Below are 8,014 nucleotides of genomic sequence, written 5' to 3'. Positions count from 1 at the left end.
GTCAGTTATACCTCATTAAGTTGATTTTTTTAAAAAGCATGTGTGATGTAGTCCCATTTTTTTGTAGAAAATAAAAGTCTTGTAAATGAGTAAATGTGAGAATATATATGCATGTGTTATTTATATTGTTGTTCAGTTGCTAAGTTGTATCCAACTCTTTGTGACCCCATGAACTATAGCATGCCAAGCTTCCCTGTCCTTACTATCTCCTGGAATTTGCTCAGACTCATTCCATTGAGTCAGTGAGGCTACCTAACCATCTCATCCTCTGTTGCCTCCTGCTCTTGCCCTAAATCTTTCCCAGCATCAGGGTCTTTTCCAGTGAGTCAACTCTTCTCATCAGGTGGCCAAAGTATTGGAGTTTCAGCTTCAGCATCAGTCCTTCCAGTAAATATTCAGGGTTGATTTCCTTTGGGAGTGACTGGTTTGATCTCCTTGCAGTCCAGTCGATTCTCAAGAGTCTTCTCCAGCACCACAATTCAAAAGCATCAATTCTTCAGCACTTAGCTTTCTTTATGGTCCAACTTCACATCTGTACATGACTACTGGAAAGACCATAGCTTTGACTATATGGACCTTTGTTGGCAAAGTGACATCTCTGCTTTTTAATCCAGTGCCTAGGTTTCTCATAGCTTTTCTGCCAAGGAGCAAGCATCTTTTAATTTCATGGCTGCAGTCACTGTCTGCAGTGATTTTAGAGTCCAAGAAAACAAAATCTGTTGCTGTTTCTACTTTTTCCCCATCTATTTGCCATGAAGTGATGGGACTGGATGCCATGATCTTAGTTTTTTGAATGTTGAGTTTTAAGTCAGCTTTTTCACTCTCCTCTTTAACCCTAATCAAGAGGCTCTTTAGTTCCTCTTTGCTTTCTGCCATAAGGGTGGTGTCATCTGCATATCTGAGGTTGTTTATATTTTTCCCAGCAATCAGATGGGTGTGATTAATCAGTAGGCATTAAAATCTTATTTTGTTTGATACTCCATAAGCTGATTTTCTCATTAAAAAAATTCAAATATAAAAGAAAACATAAAATCTTATTGGTCACTTATGTTCTTACAGTATATTTTTAGACATTTGTGTTTCCAATTATTGCCCTATTTGGGATGTATAGTTTGTCCTAATTAATCCCTTACTATTATATATTAGGATTGCTCCAGTTGTTTGCTACTGTAAGCAACCTAGCAGGAAAATTATTAACTTTAAATTCTAAAAGCAAATATTAAAATTTTTTAAAGCAAATTTAAAAAACAAAAACAAGGAAAATCAGAAAAAAAGTAGGCATGTGAAAAGGTTGAAAAACTATTCAGTAATACAAAAAAATAGAAATTTTCAAAAAAAAATCACTAACTGATGATGTTTACTTTCAAACTGAGTTACCTTGTTGTCCACCTTGCTTTCAGCCAAATTATGTGCTCCCTTTCATTGTGGGACCTGGACACCTAACTTAGCAATTCAGTAACTAATACTAAAAAAGCAGAGACATTACTTTGCCAGCAAAGGTCCATGTAGTCAAGGCTATGGTTTTTCCAGTGGTCATGTATGGATGTGAGAGTTAGACTATAAAGAAAGCTGAGTGCAGAAGAATTGATGCTTTTGAACATGCTTTTGAACATGGTGTTGGAGAAGACTCTTGAGAGTCCCTTGGACTGCAAGGAGGTCCAACCAGTCCATCCTAAAGGAAATCAATCCTGAATGTTCATTAGAAGGACTGATGCTGAAGCTGAAACTCCAGTACTTTGGGCACCTGATACAAAGAGCTGACTCATTTGAAAAGACCCTGATGCTGGGAAAGATTGAAGGCAAGAGGAGAAGGGGCCAACAGAGGATGAGATGGTTGGATGGCATCACTGACTCAATGGACATGAATTTGAGTAATCTCTGGGAGTTGGTGATAGACAGGGAGGCCTGGTGTGCTGCAGTCCATGGGATCGCAAAGAGTTGGACACGACTGAGCGACTGAACGACTGAACTGAACTAATACAATATCATACGTCAGGACATACCACTATGTCTTTTTAACATAGACAAAACTTTAACAAGGTGACTGTATTAGAACTGTAGATTCCAAGTGACAGAAACCCAATTGTAGCTAATGCAGAAAGTTATAGGGATAGATGATTCAAGGAAAAAATTGCATAAATGAAGTGGGAAATGGTAGGCCTGAGGTTCAGATGGAACTAGGAATTCACATGCTGTCAGAAAACCAATTTTCACATAATATATGACATCACTGTCTTTCATTATAGGCTAGTTTCTTATGGCAGGAAGCATGACCACCAATAGCAGTGGAGAACCCCCATCTTACTGTTTGTAGCACCAAAGAGGAACCAGCCTTCTTTATCAGCATTTGAAAAGACATCATCAAAGGACAATGATGGAGCCTTTTTGATTCAGGTGTCTTCCCCAAAAGTAAGGAAGCAAGTCAGGAGGAGTACTATTGTTTCCTGGGCTCAGGTGGGCTCCCATCCACTGTGGGCAGGACCTGGGGTCATACAGTGGGAGGAATCACATAGCCGGGAGAAAAGAGTCCAAGAGGGTCCAGAGGAAGGAGGAGGAAGCAGTTCCCAGAAGAAGGTGAGTTTGGAAGATAAAATAGGTGTAAAAAAATGAAGATCTTACACTCAAGGAGCCCTGGCAGACAAACTATCCCTCCCATATAACTTTAGCCCTTTGCTTCCACTTCCACAATACATCTGGCTAATATCTGTTCACAACCAACCTTGTGCAAGGGCCTGGGGATAAAGAAATGAAGTTAACAGTTTCATACTCTTTGACTCCACATTGCTTGATATTAATGTTGCCAGACCTGACTTTCTTTATTTTACTCATTTTAATTTTGAATATTCCATTTTTTATTTATCTAATAAGCAGAGAAACCTTGTATTTAAGGGTTTTTTACCTCAGATCTAAGTTTAATGGTGTATTATATATATTTTTAAAGTCGTTAAGGATGACTGGGGTTATTTTTATTATACCTTTATTAAACAGAAGTGCATCATCCTTTCTACCTTCTTTTTCTGTTTCTTAAAAAAACACACTTGCTTTGCCTTTTCCCTTCTTAATTCTTTTGATCTGCATTGATTATTTTAGTAAAATAATTTCTTCCAAATATTTTAATCTTTTGATATCAGTTTTGACAAGATACTTGCTGCAGTTGTTTAGAATTATTTGAATACAGTCAACTGGTCTCACCACTTCCTACAAGTTCTTGTCTGCCATTCTTGAGTTCCTCCTTCAGGGCTATCATCCTCTTCCTAAGAATACACTTTGAGTACCATTTTTTTTCAGAGAGAATACATGTATTTGCATAATTAATTCCCGTTGACTTCACATGAATAGCTTGATTTTATATAAAATTCCTGAGTCATGTTTTTTTTTTTTAAACCTTTTCAACTGTGTGTTAAAATCTTCTAGGTAGATTTTCCTATAGTGTGTTCTAGGCAAAATCAGGTATAAAAGATGCTCCAGAGAAAAGGCTTTCATGGTCAAATAAGTGTGGGAAGTGTTCCTTACAGTTGTGAATGTACTAGGCAAAGTAGCATGGTGGAGGCCAGGAGACATCTTGAGATACTGAGGGTGGTTTACTTTTATTTCCAGTGTACCCAACCTATTTGACCACAATAATCTCAAGAGCAAGCAAGTGACCAATAATATGTTTATAGTTAATATTTGTTAAGCACTTACTATGAGCCAGGCACTATTTTAGGACTTACTCTATGGGTATCAATTCATTGAGTTCTCATGGCAGCTGTATGTGGTTGATAGACTTTTTCAACCCATTTTAACAGGTGGAAAAACTGAGGCACACTGAGCTTGAGAAAATAGGCTCAAAAATGGCCAATTCAAACTCAAGCAGTGTTCTATATTACTCACAGCCCTAACAGTTGGCAAGTAAGGACAGAAGGCAACTTCTATATGTGTCCCAAGTCTGAGAAGCATAACAGAACATCTAATTGCACCAAAATGGAAAAAACTTCCCACCAAACAGCCTTTGTAACAGAATTTACCGCTGAATTACTGCAAAGGCACTTTGGGGGGTAATCTGATTATCTCCAGTCCAAGTGCTCAAACTCTGCTGTTGGCCAATGTCCAGGACCCATCATTGAATACTCATCACCTCATCAATTCAGCCTCCTAGACTGACGGGCAAAACAACATCCAAATATTCATTGCACATCTGTGCTGGGCAGATTATACATTAGCAATTCAAATCCAGCCAGCGTACTGGCCGTTCCTGCAAATGTGTCTGTTTGGGTGAGATGCCTTGTTGTCTGGGACGGATAATAAGGCACTTCGGTCTAATCTTGAAGAACAATCAACCCATCTTGCGAAGGTGACTGTCTGTGTGTGTTCTTGCCCTGGCAGCGATGGAACAATGGCCCCATAACGCACTCGACTCAGCTGGCAATGAAGTCCCATCCTGATTAGGAGCCATGGCTGGTGTCAATCACCACGGGATGCACCATTGTCCTCTGGTCCCCAACACAGTTTATTTACAGGAAAACAAAGGCTTTGGGGAGCTATGGCTGCTTCCCAGAGATTGCAAAATAGATTGAGCTGTCAAGCACACAAAGTAGATGAAGATTAATGAGTTGTGTGGACAATAAATATGACGAGATGACCATGAATATGCTAATGGGCATTATCCATATACACGGTAATTGCTACCAAAATTAAAAGGTAGCATGAAGAAGACGGGTCACAAGGTGACAGGGAGATAGTCTTAGATGCTTGAAACGCTCACCCCAGATAAGACCCTCTACAGGTTTCCTCACCCCCGATTAAACCATCCCGAAGCAGCATTGTTCACACGCTGTCTGAATAGGCTCCTTTTAAACAGGGGATGTAAGGAGTGGAGTGAAAGAGTAAGCTGGAAAAGTTACTTTAAGGAAAGGTGTAATTAGAATAAGAAAGGTGTTTATCAAAGGCAAGAAGTGCTCAGCTGTCAGGCTCCCTCCTCATCCCCAGGGACAGAACTGATGAGGATGTCACTTGACGCTTCAGCCCCCACCACCCTAGAGCCTCAGAGACTATTATAACTACAAGAATGTTATTTAGATTGCCTTTTACGAAGGACTGGGTGATTTTTCAGAGTATTCCAATACTCTGATGACTTTTAAAATACACACATATTAGAGATATTTGAAGGACAAAATGTTTAAAGGCAAATTCTGTTTCCAGGAATGATTTGATTTTGGAAATCTGTATCCTGTGAAACTGCAGCATGGCTATGACATGGCTGATGCCCACCCAGCCTCCCAGCCTGTCTTCACAGTCCTTCATCTGGCAGGTGTCCTCTGACCCTGTTCACCCCATCTTCCTGTCCACCCCCATTGTCTGCGGATGGTGAGTAAGTTAGCACCTAGTTTCTATCCTCTGGAGGACTAGGACAATGGACCTCATCCCCTGGAGATCCATGGAGCATCACCACCAATTGTAAGAACACACCTTTGCTCCTAAAGATAGAATCTGAATATGTATTTCTTGGCCCACACCAGGTGAAGGGGAGCAGGATGAAATTAGGGTCCAAGAAGAGGGCAGAAGGGTGGAAGAGAGGAAGGGAAGTCAGGAGAAAGAGGCAGTCCCAGAGACGGCCTGAGGCTGACTACATGGACTGAAATCAGCCGACCAGGGGAACAGGGAGTTTTGTACAAATATGTGAAACAATCTGTCTAAAAGGGGTGGGAGAAAAAGATTGTCGTTCTGTTCAGTCACTAAGTCATGTCCAACTCTTTGTGACCCCATGAACTGCAGCACACACACCAGTCTTCCCCGTCCTTCACTATCTCCCAGAGTTTGCTCAAACTCATGTCCATTGAGTCTGTGATACCATCCAACCATCTCATCCTCTGTCGTCCCCTTCTTCTCCTAACTTCAATCTTTCCCAGCATCAGGGTATTTTCCATTGAGTCAGCCAGGTAACTCTGGAAATCAGTGGATTCAAAAGCAGAGACATTACTTTGCCAACAAAGGTCTGTCTAGTCAAGGCTATGGTTTTTCCTGTGGTCATGTATGGATGTGAGAGTTGGACTGTGAAGAAGGCTGAGTGCCAAAGAATTGATGCTTTTGAACTGTGGTGTTGGAGAAGACTCTTGAGAGTCCCTTGGACTGCAAGGAGAGCCAACCAGTCCATTCTGAAGGAGATCAGCCCTGGGATTTCTTTGGAAGGAATGATGCTAAAGCTGAAACTCCAGTACTTTGGCCACCTCATGCGAAGAGTTGACTCATTGGAAAAGACTGATGCTGGGAGGGATTGGGGACAGGAGGAGAAGGGGACGACAGAGGATGAGATGGCTGGATGGCATCACTGACTCGATGGACCTGAGTCTGGGTGAACTCCGGGAGTTGGTGATAGACAGGGAGGCCTGGCGTGCTGCGATTCATGGGGTCACAGAGTCGGACATGACTTAACGACTGAACTGAACTGACAGAACCAAAGGCACACAAGCCTTTCACTCTGGTTGACAAAGTTGTTTGCATGTGTGTACAGGTTAACAATTTTGAAACCACTGAAACTGTATAAATGAGTCTGTGGATGGCAGATGGTGGAGCCAGGCATCTCCTTGTTGAAGTGGAAGTTTTCAGGTGAGCAAGGGGAGATGGCTTTAAATGATCAATGTGGCGATGTGGTTGGAGATATTAGTTTGAATTCATGTTTAATGTAATATAGACACAGGTGGTTACACAAAGAAATCTTTATAGATATATGTATATACATAGGTTAGTGTACACACATATATTACCTTGTGTCTCACCTGGCAAGGCAACAGTGGCAACAAATGACTCAGTAACAAAAAGCAAAAGAAAAGTAAAATGTTAGTCATTCAGTCATGTCCGACCCTTTGCAACCCCACCCGGTTCCTCTGTCCAGGCAAGAATACTGGAGTGGGTGGCCATTCCCTTCTCCATGGGATCTTCCTAACCCAGGAATCAAACCCAGGTCTCCTGTATTGCAGGCAGATTCTTTACTGTCTCAGTCCACCAGGAAAGCCCAGGAAAAAGGAAAACCTGGTACCAACTCTTGGTTTCTAATACCAGATTCCAGTAAAAGAAAGGATTCACAGAGAAATGCCTTAGCCTAGGATAGTGTAGAAAATATACAAGATAAGCCTATATGGCATTACCATATAATGCCAAAAAGTAAGAAATTGCTAAAAACAATTTTTTTAAACCCACATTGATGGGGAGTATATCAGTGGGACATAGGAGCAACAAAATAAAGTAGTATTGGATTATAACCCAAAATATAAATATCCATGAGTCCAGGCTGATATAGATAAATGATTGAATAAATATGTAGGAAAAATAGAAGACAAATTACCCATGCAGAAGAATTCCAAATAATTTATGTAGACACCCCACCCTCAACAGGTGGAGTATAACTTCTCTTTGTTAATTTTAGGGCCTCTCATAAAGGGTACAATATGAAAGGGGAGAAAAAGAGAAACTTGGCAGTGGAGAAATCTGAGAAACATTGCCTCAACCAGCTGATCGAGGTCAACATCAACAGTGATAAGTCAAGTTTCTGGGATGTACTCTTGCTATAATGTGATGAGAATGGCAGTTTGCTTCTGTGGCCTTCCTCGCCCAAACCTGTAAACTCAGTCTAAGAAAAAAATGTATCAGGCAAATTTCTATAGGACATGCTATGAAATACCTGACCAGTATTCCTCAAAACTGATCATCAAAAATAAGGACACTCTAATGTTAGATATCTCAAATTTTTTTTAATACAAATTAAAAAACAACAAGAAAAGCCTGAGAATGTCATAGTTTTTCCAGCTTTCCCAATACCACTTGCTGAGAAACTTTTTCCTATTGTGTATTCTTGCCTTCTTTGTCAAAGATTAATTAACCATAGGTGTGTGGATTTAGTTGTGGACTCTCTATTCTCTTCCATTGATCCATATGTCTGTTTTTGTGCTGATATCATGCTGTTTTGATTCCTGTAGCTTTGTAGTATTGTCTGAAGTCTGAGAGGATTATACTTCCTGCTTTTCTCATTTTCTTCAAG

At 40.5% G+C, this 8,014-nt stretch overlaps 1 long non-coding RNA gene across 1 annotated transcript; it reads left to right on the top strand.

Annotated features, from left to right (window-relative positions):
* Positions 1-6,466: 6,466 nt before the first annotated feature.
* LOC147367238 (uncharacterized) lies at positions 6,467-7,751 on the top strand. The gene is made up of 2 exons (XR_015169960.1): positions 6,467-6,585; positions 7,403-7,751. It is a non-coding gene; the product is annotated as an uncharacterized LOC147367238 (long non-coding RNA).
* The last annotated feature ends 263 nt before the right edge of the window (positions 7,752-8,014 follow it).

Source organism: Bos grunniens, chromosome 8, assembly GCF_055505025.1.
Source record: "Bos grunniens cultivar Pamir isolate PY7600 chromosome 8, Bosgru_T2T1.0, whole genome shotgun sequence".
Taxonomy (NCBI): Eukaryota; Metazoa; Chordata; class Mammalia; order Artiodactyla; family Bovidae; genus Bos; species Bos grunniens.
The sequence above is the reverse complement of the archived record's forward strand: the minus strand, read 5'-3'. Positions and strand labels throughout refer to the sequence as shown.